The following is an 11,825-nucleotide window of genomic DNA, read 5'->3' as shown; positions in this document are numbered from 1 at the left end:
AAAAGGGATTATCTACCTCTTTAAACAGCAACAATTTAAAAGTAGACCGTCTCTAAGGGGTTCCAGCAAGTTAAAATAAAAAAAATTCTAAAATGTTATATATTTGTTGGTAAACTTTATGCCTTCAAGTTTTATAAAGCAATGTTATTAAACCACTGTAAACCATAAATGGCAGACTCATTAGTTCAAAATTATAAGTTTAAGAGTATTTGTTGAGTTGAATTACTTTAAAAAGTTGTTATTTGCCAAACCATACAAATAAAGGAATTCAGGGAGATCAAATGACAATGAAGTTTATTAATTACAGAGCAGAGTAAGAAAATATTCATTTTTGTCAGACATGCAAATTAATTCCTCATACAGGCATCTTCTTGCTGCAGAGCTAGGATTCTTCAGGCGGTGATGTCTTGTAGAGCCCAGTACACTCGTCCATAAAGTAGGAAACACTACAGCGTTCAGGCCTGTCTAGTAGTGCTTTCTACTTTATGGGTGGCTGCACTGTATTTCATATGGCGTCTTCTCATACGGCCGGCCATTTTGTCGCTTTACTTTTTCATTCTTAATGCAAATTAGTATCACTTGCTATTAGAACTAGGAACTAAAGACAAATCCTAATTACATAAAAAATACACAATTAGAGATTAACATTTGCATTAAATACTAAAAGAATAAAAAACTTACAAAGTATAAAAAAAAGTGTGCTTATTACATAGCGATTGCATCATTTTACATAAGAGACAAAACTAAAATGCACTGGGGGTCTTCTTTCATCAAATATAGTTGTAGTCCTGTAGCGCACAGTACAGTCATCCATAAAGTAGGAAACACTACAGCGTTCAGGCCTGTCTAGTAGTGCTTTCTACTTTATGGGTGGCTGCACTGTATTTCAGTTCTTTTCCCAGCAGGCCCTACAACAGTCGACAAGCTACTTCCATCTTTATCATGATGATGAATCAGTAATTTAACCGAATCCCCCCCCCCCAAAAAAAACCCACTATAAATAATAAAACTATATTTGCAATTAAACCTTCAAATGCATGTGGTTTGCAATCAAATACATTTTTAACACAAGATAAAAACAGGATGATATTAAAAAGGGACATAAAACCCAAATTTTTAAATTTTGTGATTTAAATAAATGGACTTCTATTATCTATTTTTTTTCAGTCTCTTGATATCATTTGTTGAAAAGCATATCTAAATAGGCTCAGTAGCTGCTGATTGATGGCTGCACATAGATGCCTTGTGCGATTGGCTCACCCCTGTGCATTGCTATTTCTTCAACAAAAGATATCTGAATAACTAAGCAAATTGGAATGTTGTTTAAAATTGTATTCTTTCTGAATCATGAAGAATATTTTTCGGTTTCATGTACCTTTAAGACTTTAGTTACTAAAGTTCATGTCCCTTTAAGACTTTAGTTACTAAAGTTTAGTAGTTAGTATGTCACTTGGCAACATGTAAAGTCTTATTAACCTTTTTTAATCAGTTTAAAAGCTACATCATGCAATTTTCTCTCTCCTGTATAAGAAAAAGCAATAAAATGTTAAAATACTTTTTGCCATGAAAATGGTTCATTAAAAGCTGTTTAAAATGTAAAATGAATGCATCAGAAGTGCAATACCCAGGTATCTATTGTTCACTGGTTGAAAAGGACTAATGCCATAGAAAAAGTTGGTTTAGTCAGCACATGCATTACAAAAGCACTGGAATATGATGTAAAATACTCTTTTAGATGGTGGAAATCAAATTTAAAGTATTATGTACCTTTAAAGGGACAGTCTATTCTAATTTTTGCTTCCCTTTAAGGTGTGTTAAATTGTTTACAAATAGCTCCTTTACAATTAATTTTCTAAATTTAAAAAACAGCTGATTTTGCCTATTGTATCACCGTCTATACTAAACATGTCTATACTTAGGGACATGAAACCCATATTTTTATTTCTATATTCAGATAGAGCATGCCATTTTAAACAACTTTTAATTTACTTTAAATGTACTACTATTTAATTTGTTTTGTTCTCTTGGCATCCTTTGTTAAAGAGCATACCTAGGTAGGCTCAAGAGCTGCTGATTGGTGGACACATGTATGCTTCATGTTATTGACTCACCCATGTTCATTGCTGTTTCTTCAACAAAGGATACAAAAAGAATGAAGCAAATTAAGTAATTGGAAAGTTGTTTAAAATTATATTAGCTATCTGAAAAATGTTTGAGTTTAATCTCTCTTTAAGCACAGGTTAGAAAAAGCATGTAAACAAGAAAGTTTAGATTAAATAATGCACCCAATGGGGGGCTGTGACAGAGAGGTAGTAAAATGTTAATTTACTATTGTTCTCCCAAGTATTTGAATAAATATTATCAAAAAAATAAAATAAAGGACCTTGTGTAAATAATTAGATAATAAATTAGGTATTATCTCCCTACAAGAACAGCCATTTGCATTGGGTTGTGGTTCAGTTAGCAGAAACAGCTATTTCATACACACAAAAAAAAAAAAAAAAAAAAGCAGCAATATCCCATACATTTTAAATTCGGCAACTGGTATAAAAAGATCTATAAAGTTCCCATGGGAATAGGACCCTCAATTCCCCCTGTATTTGTCTGTACAATTTTGTCTTTTATTGTATTGTTTCTCCGTTGTACTTTTATCCTTGTACCCATTGGCGGCGCTGTGGAATCTGTTGGCGCTTTATAAATAATAATTTGAAACACATTAAGGGGAAAACACTGTCCCTTTAAAGGGTTATGAAACCCAATTTTTTTCTTTCATGATTCAGATAGTGCATGTGATTTTAAACAACTTTCCTTTTTATTTCTATTATCTAATTTGTTTAGTTGTCTTGGTATCCCTTGTTGAAAAGGATACCTAGGTAGGCTCCGGAGCTGCTAATTGATGGCTGCACATATATGCCTCATCTTATTGGCTCACACAATGAGATAACCAACCCCCTTTGCTTTTTCAACAAAGAATACCAAAAGAATGAAGCAAATTAGAAAGTTGTTTAAAATTGTATGGTGTATCTGAATCAAGAAATAAAATTTGGGGTTTCATGTCCCTTTAAGTTTGATTTTTAATAAGCTGTTTTGTGGTGAGAATCGGTAGCAGTTTATTGCAATACAAATAAAATTGTATACTAGGTTAAACTTATCAAATATTGAACTTTTGTACGGAATATTACAATATTGTTACGTTTGTCCAATTCATTTTTTTTCCCCCCTTCATTTTTTTTTTTTTTTTTTAAATGTGGTGCGAATGACCAGTTAGATCAATTATAGGGTAGGGAGATCTTCTTACTAGCCATAGTGAAGCCACTCAATGAGTGATCTCGCTAAGACAGGGAGCCTAAATTTAGTAGTTTAAGAAATGCTTTGCACTCAGATCCTCAGAACCTTAAAGGGATATGAAACCCAATTTTTTTCCTTTCGTTATTCAGATAGATGGGTTTCATATTCCTTTAACAGAACTAATTTGTAGGATATCTATCATTTTCTATCATGATTCAGACATAGGGTGCAATTTTAACAACTTTCCAATTTACTTCTATAATCAAAATTTTTATTTTGTTCTTATGTTATCCATTGCTGAAAAGCAAGAAGGTAAGCTCAGGCACATGCACGTGTCTGCAGCAATTTTGCAAGAGAACTAGATGGCAGCACTTTTTTCCCTGCTATGTAGTGTTCCAGACATGCACAATACCTTACCTAGGTATCTCTTCAACAAAGAATACTGAGCAAATTTGATAATGCAAGCAAATTGGAAACTTTAAAAAGTTGAATACTCTTTCTGAATCACAAAATATTTCTTTTGTGTTTTATGTCCCTTTTAAAGAACCACTAAGTACAGTATAATTTAATAATTGACAAATACAAAATAAAAATACAATAGCACTTACTTTGAAATATAATATTTCCTGGCAAATTTCAAAGTTAGTCCAATTTTCCCTCACGCTGTATCATGTGACAGCCATCAGCCAATCATGAAATTCATATGCAGTAGGAGCTAAAGCCTCAAAAAGTGTGCATATAAAAAGGAATGTGCAACTTTTCATAACGAAAGTCTTTTTAATTTGCTTGATTTATCTGAATCAATACATTTTGTGGTCCTTTAAGTCATACACAGAGATATAATGAAATCCTGGTCTGTTTTTAATTCTTACATTAAGAGATTAGAGCTCATAGTTGCAGAGATCATTTATAGACATGATAAATAATAGGTTGAGTAGCAGGAATAGGTTTGGATGTAGCTTAATGTGACACAGAACTTTATCACTTACCTATGGGTGGATTTCACATTAGCAGAAGCCACTCATTCTTGGCAATACTGAGATATTTGGTTACAACTTCAGTTAATATATGTTTACATTTGTTACAGAACTCTTACAAGAATCTATTATAGTCCAAAAATCCCCAAACAGCTGGGGGGGGGGGGGGGGTTGTCTACACCACTCTTAATTTGCAAATACAGTTCATCTTCTGAAATTAAGTTATTATCAACCTAAACAAACATTTCTAAATGATAATCCTATGTTAGTACCAGTGAGCTCAATATATTCTGAAAAAGAATTAGATGTGGTGAATTGAAACAATGATTGTTGTTAAGCAATATATTAACAGAGCTAATAAAATCAGCATTATTAACACTTACCGTATGACCAAGATTTCCTTATCTTGCAAAAGTGCTGTTGCCAGGCACAGTGTCAGCATATTCTACTACAGAATGAAAATAAAATACTTATAAGCTAAATCTACAAAAAAGTCTCCATGTTTAATCATTTGATCAAATGCATTCACATGAGTTCAGTCACAAAGAGATCAGTAGTAGGAACGAACTAATAAACTAAATAACCCATGTGTTGCACATTTTACTCTAAATTAGGCCTAAGCTGTAAGTCATGGTATGGTCTGCGGGGAATATAAATTATGTGTAACTGAACTAAAGGGGCAGTTTAACTGAAATAAAGGGGCAGTTTGCAGAGGCTTAGATACAAGATAATCACAGAGGTTAAAAGTATATTATTATAACTGTATTGGTTATGCAAAACTGGGGAATGGGTAATAAAGGTATTATCTATCTGTTAAAACAATAAAAAATTCTGGTGTAGACTGTCCCTTTAAATAGAGTTTTAAAAATAAGTAATGCCGGTGAATATACATTTTATGTGCACTCAATGAATTACATGGTGTGTGTATGTATATATATATATATATATATATATATATATATATATATATATAAAAAAATATATATTATTGTCAATATCTTTAGGTAGATTGGTTTTTAGTTCTTGATTGTTACTTATAATTTAAAGGGACAGTCTAGTCCAAAATAAACTTTCATGATTCAGATAGGGCATGTAATTTTAAACAATTTCCAATTTACTTTTATCACCAATTTTGCTTTGTTCTCTTGGTATTCTTAGTTGAAAGCTTAACCTAGGAAGTTCATATGCTAATTTCTTACACTTTGAAGGCCACCTATTTTCAGAATGCATTTTAACAGTTTTTCACCACTAGTGGGTGTTAGTTCATGTTTTTCATATAGATAACACTGTGCTCGTGCACGTGAAGTTACCTGGGAGCCAGCACTGATTGGCTAAACTGCAAGAGGCTTAGATACAAGATAATCACAGAAGTAAAAAGTATATAAATATAACTGTGTTGGTTATGCAAAACTAGGGAATGGGTAATAAAGGGATTATCTATCTTTTAAAACAATAAAAATTCTGGTGTAGACTGTCCCTTTAAGGTTACCCTGATTTGTACACACTGCAAGTGATAACCAGGTGCTGAACCAAAAATGGGCCGGCTCCTAAGCTTTTTCATTCCTGCCTTTTCAAATAAAGAGAACAAAGAAAAATTGATAATAGAAGTAAATTAGAAAGTTGCTTAAAATTGCATGTTCTATCTGAATTGTAAAAGAAAAAAAAATGGGTTTCATATCCCTTTAACCCTTCACAATAGGTATTGCAAATTGACTACATGGATATCTGTGGAAGTTCTTCTGAAAAAAATGACTTATAAGTTCGTATATTACTAAGATGGTACCTTTGTGACAAAGCAAAAAAGGTTGGACATGCCGCTTACTACGTTTACTTATTTTTTTCTACAGATGTTATATGTGCCACATTTTATATTTACCTCTTCAGTCAGTAGTGAGAACATAATTATAGTCTTAGCATTTTTTTCTCAGAATTAACTTGGTAGTAGTGAATGTTTTATAATGCAGCACAACAAAGATTATTTTAATGTTTTTTAACTTTAAAAACAAATTTAAAAATATAAATAAATAATAAAAATTATAACCCAGGAAAAATGAATTAGCTAATCATACATCATTGTTTCTTATTGAGACGCTCTAGGCTGGGCTGCACAATATAAAATACACAGCAGAGTGTGGGGTGGCCTATAACCTAGTTAGCAGTTTTGTCATCAGTCTACCTGGGCTCCAGCTGTGTATTGTATGGCGTAAAGACATAAAATGTCAGTGTAAACTCAGTCAAAATCCTAATATTTGTTAACTAATTACAATGAGCAAAAGTATAATTGTGTGGGAATGCTAATGATTTTATTTACAATTACTTTTTTTATTAATTAGAATATGTATTTATATACTGAGGGGGAACAAAAGTAAAAAAAATAAGCTCCAAAAGAAAAAGGAACTCCTAAGATACCAGAGAATGTAACCCTGTGGCAGACGAGAATTAAACCGTTGAAATCATGTTCCCAGCTGTGCGTGGCATTAATATGGAAGCCTCTGCATGCCAGGTGCCATCCATAACGGTTCTAGACTTCCTGCGCAGCTGAATTCCTCACTGGTTAAGGGCACCCATCGTTACTCTTGTAATGTCTGTTAGTCCCTATATCAGAAGCCTGATCAGCTCCTCCCGCCAAACTGCTTTCACTTCTGCTTTTTTTTTATTTAAGTCTTAACTTTTAAACCATTGCATTTATGGCTGAAAAAAATAATAGTTTCCAAATAAACATACATAATGTGGCATAAAGAAAGTAAAACAAAAAGTTTTTTTTTAACAAAACAATTATGCTCCTTAACAAGTTGTGACTTATTATGTAACTTACTGAGAATGAAAGTGCATCAAATATTTTGAAATTATATTGACCAACATCTGGTTTGGTTGTATCGGCAAATGTGAAAATGAAGCACTATTGATTATAAAATATTGTGTTGATTTAGAGGAATCACTGGATAAAATAATGTTTGCTGCATAGACAGAAATAAAAGGCTGAATTCAAGTTTGTACTAAAACACAGCTTTTTAGTCATGTAGAAAAAAGGCAATATTTTAGATTTTATATCTAGTTAAATCCTTATGCCATAATACACAACTGACAAAAATCCAGAATACTGTTTTATTTTTTTATTCCTGATCAGTATAATGACTTAAGTGTGGATATGCTCTGGTCCTATGCATTACCTATCAAATATGCAGACCTAGTCATAGATATAATACATATAATTCTGTTTATCTATGGAGAAAAAGGTTATGCTAATCCCAGTGTATTTACAATACATATTTTATGTTACAGTTACAAGCACTGACCTAATTGCACACCCCAGAGATAGAACAACAGATTTACATGTGGATAATCTATATTGTATGTGCTTACATAGTGTAAGTGCATAAAGACCCAAGGGCCCGGTCATTTCACAGACGCACCTGAACTAACTCTCTTACTCTACACAGGCAGGTGCATGGGAACTACCTTTATTAGTGCAAATCACTCCCATGTATGTTTTGGTATCAAAACTGGATTGCAACAGAAATTGGAGTTACTGCTTGGTGATTGACTCCCAAAAGTGAAAAAATCCTGTTGCAAAATGGCCTAGGAGCTTTTCAAGTTTTCAGCAAATAATTCCTCCTTTTCAGATAAAATATAGTGAATCAATATATAAAAATAAACTAGGGGTTTTATAATATATTTTTTAGGCTAACAATGCGCATTGAGTCTTTTCCTATTACTTGAATTTCCAGTTTTATATTTATATATATAAAAAAAACAGCAGCAAGCCTGTATATTTGTATTGAAATGCTCCAGTAGTATATATACTATATAGTAGTATAGTTATGTTTATGACTAAGTCAGAGCTGGTGCTGCAGTAAAACTAATAAGTATGGAAGAGAATAGGCCAATAACAGCTTTTGCACAACAGCTATTAGGATTGGAAATAATTTTAAAAGGATGAAGCAGGTCATATTGCTAGCAGGACCAGCTCAATGGACCCAGGCAGTAATATCTTGAGCCAGCCCTGATTACCAGTTTAATATTTTACCAAACTATAAAAAAAAATAGTTGTTTGCTTCTTATGGTTTGCATGAACATCCTTCTAGTTTGGTTTACAAATATATTCTCCTCTAAGGTAGTTCTAAAAATCTGTTCAGTTAGCAGGTGCAGAAGAATGGAGGTAGGAAATTGTGTTCTATGACCTAAAATCAATAAATTTCAAACCTTATTTTAAAAAATAAAAAAAAAAACCCCTATGTTTCAATGCTAAATGTTTTAGATATAAAAAAGCCTTATGGCCTATTATTACATTGAAAAAGTACTTTTGTAAGGCCCCACTGGTGGAAAAGGGGTTTCAAAGGCAGTTAAAAAAAAAATAGAATTCCGCCACAGGAGAATTAATAGCCTGGTCCTAATCGTCAATGCCTAAATATCTTTAGAGATAAACATTTAACATTTTCTACAGATAAATGAGCTACGCAGTGAACTTTTTATTTAATTTATGGTCACTTTTGTATCATGTTCAAATAATTTAAAGCTCGTCCGCTGAAATTTTGAAAGGTAGACAACATCGGCCTAAGCTACTTGAATGTCTACACCATTATTTATTTATTTTGCTGTTACAGCTACTAAAGTGATAGATTTATGAAATGTTTTTTCGTTATTCTGCATATATGTATACTCTTCCATGTAAAATGTTTGTCTGGTTTCTGTGTTAACCCCACTCCCCAATTATTTTATCACAAGACTAATGGTTATGTTGTAGTAAAAATGTTGCCAATTTATGTGCGCACCATTCACTTACTGTACACGTTCCCGACGTTGCCGTTTTTTCCCCTTCCATTTTGCTTTCATTTCTTGGCACATTTTTGCAGTGTCTTCCACTAGAGGCAATGGGTAAAAAGGATCCCAGCCAGGCCAGCCTTCCTTTTTAACCCTCCTAAAGGCTAAACGTCACAAACCACAGAGAGAGGAACTAGAAACAGACCCACCCAGAATTCAGATATCGACATACTGTGTCTACAGAGATCACTATGTGTCGCAAGTCATGTTGCAGAAAAAAAAAAAATGACAGTCAGACATTATGGGGGGAGAAAGAAGTAGAGAGATAGCAGAAGATTCACTGAGATGTAAAAGTAAATGATCAGGAAGTGGCATATAAACCTTCCTTAAATGGTGGATAAACTGCATATTTTTCATCAATACTGCAGATACTATTATATGTTACTAACACTTAAAGAATAGATCAGAGCTAAATAAAATAGACTAACAAGAAAAAGCTTAATGTAAAACTTCCCCAGACATAAGAAAACTGTATCTTACAAGATACAAATAGGGCAAAACAGTATAGACACACAACCTACACAAATGTCTTTGGCATTCATTAGCTATGAATACTACCAACCATTATTGTTCTACATTAAAATATGTATATTGTAACACGACTCCTTGATCCTAATTGATTTAGATAACCATGGCTATCTTCCACCAGACTTGGTTTAAGATCTGATTTCACAACCTTGTCAAGAAAAAACATCTGGTGATCAGGATGCAGGTGGTCTTACTTAATACTTGTATGTGACTGGGAACAATATTGCACAGCAAGTCAGATAGAATAGATAAGAATTTCTTCAGCTTGAACTGGTGTTCTGTCAATTTGTTCATCATTCTTATGTCATGTCTGAAAACATTAGCAATGTTAAAATGAAGTATAGAGGACTTTAGATATATAAAAGTAGTGTTACACAATGTGTTAATACGTTTACTTACAATAAGGTGCATAACAAGGAGAGGTGTATTGTCAGTAAGCAACTTTGTGTGGGAGCTGCTACAGATATTACACACCTTATCTTCACTAGCAGCTTCTTCCCCAACATGCTGTGGTTAGCATTTGCTTGCTATAGCAGACTTGAGGGGGTTGGGTGCTCGACTCACATTTAGGATCCTGCAATATCCAGGGCTTTACTTTTTTTTTTTTTTTTAAATGTGTTTACATTTAAACACACACACATCTATATATATATATATAATTGCATGAAAGAAAAATGTTGGGTTGCATGTCCCTTTAAAGGGACAGGAAACACCATCATTTTCTTTCATTATTCAAATAGAACATATAATTTCAAACAGCTTTCCAATTTACTTCTATTATCAAATTTGCTTCATTCTCTTGTTATCCTTTCCTCACAGAACAGCATCGCACTACTGGCAGCTGGCTGAACACATCTACTTAGCCAACCACAAGAAACAAATGTGTGCAGGCACCAATCAACAGCTAGCTCCCACTAGTGTAGGATATGTGCGTATTCTTTTTCAACAAGGTATACCAAGAGAACAAAGCACATTATAAAAAAGAATTTGAATTTAAGCGTTTTAAAACTACATGCTCTATCTGAATCATGCAAGCTTAATTTTGACTTTCCTATCCCTTTATACTGAATGAACTAGTAACTTTCTTTCCTTGACTGTAAAACTGTGTGTTTGTTTTTTACAAATGTCTCTCTCTCTCTCTCTCTATATATATATATATAGTTTGTGGAAATCTCTCATTTTACCAGCCTAATTTCTTTTTCATCTAATCCCATTTCTTTCTATACCAGGACTAGTGTTATTTTCTAGCCCTGAACAAATATAGATTACCAGTCAGGAGGACAACATTACTAGTCCACTCAATTTTAAATACAAGGGAAAAAAAAATAAAAATACTTTTCTTTACTAATCTGAGACTAGTCTAAAATTTCCAATCCTGTGTATATTTTATAATCAGATTAGAAACACTGTGCACAATCAGAATAGTTAACACTAAAATCTGTAAAATACTGAATACATTTATTTTAAAAAAATGTTGAGTAGATGGTTAGTTGAGGCTTGGTAAAATACGTTTCCTACACCCTTCCCCCACTTCTCTTTCTGACTCTCGCCTGCGTTCACCACACAGGAAGTGACAAAGCTCATTTCAACTCGCCGGTTAAAAGCAACCAGATCAAATGAAGCAGAGTTGTGCCCATATATGGTAATGCACGGCGCATGCGATTTTAACTCTTTCACCCCAACTACCGCCTATTGATTCGTGGCTGGCATGCTGACCTTTTCTAAAGTTTATTGGTATTGACCAGTGTTATATAATAATCTTGAGAAGCATGAACTGTACTAGCTATAAAATCATACATAAGTATTTTTATTTATTTTTTTCGTTTATAAATGTACTTGGAGTCATCAAAATGTGTAGCTATCTAATTATGTTCCTTACAATATGAAATCACTGTTGTGGATACTCTTCTTTAACAAAAACTTAATTCAGTAAAGAACCACCCAGCATGTAATCTACCTGCTATATTATATGACTTGCTAGTATACATGTCAGTCATGCAACATCAGTGAGTATGAGATAATTACAAAATATGCTCTTCATGGCTGAAACGGAAAACAGTGCACGCTTTCTGTAACACCTTTCTTTGTCAGTTGCTTTGAGTTTTGCTCTGTTAACCACTTCCTTTCTACTGTGCTTATAGACTAGGATGACGTCTATGTGGTAGAGAAAAAGTTAACATCCTGAGGTGCATTTTCAGAACTAAACTTGCT

At 33.2% G+C, this 11,825-nt stretch overlaps 1 long non-coding RNA gene across 1 annotated transcript; it reads right to left on the bottom strand.

The window, feature by feature from the left end:
* Positions 1-277: 277 nt before the first annotated feature.
* On the bottom strand, positions 278-9,126 carry LOC128651603 (uncharacterized). Its single transcript, XR_008401135.1, has 3 exons — positions 9,049-9,126; positions 4,649-4,713; positions 278-598 (listed from the first exon to the last, which is right to left on the bottom strand). It is a non-coding gene; the product is annotated as an uncharacterized LOC128651603 (long non-coding RNA).
* Positions 9,127-11,825: the final 2,699 nt, after the last annotated feature.

The sequence above is a fragment of the Bombina bombina genome, chromosome 3 (genome assembly GCF_027579735.1).
Source record: "Bombina bombina isolate aBomBom1 chromosome 3, aBomBom1.pri, whole genome shotgun sequence".
Classification (NCBI taxonomy): Eukaryota; Metazoa; Chordata; class Amphibia; order Anura; family Bombinatoridae; genus Bombina; species Bombina bombina.
The sequence above is the reverse complement of the archived record's forward strand: the minus strand, read 5'-3'. Positions and strand labels throughout refer to the sequence as shown.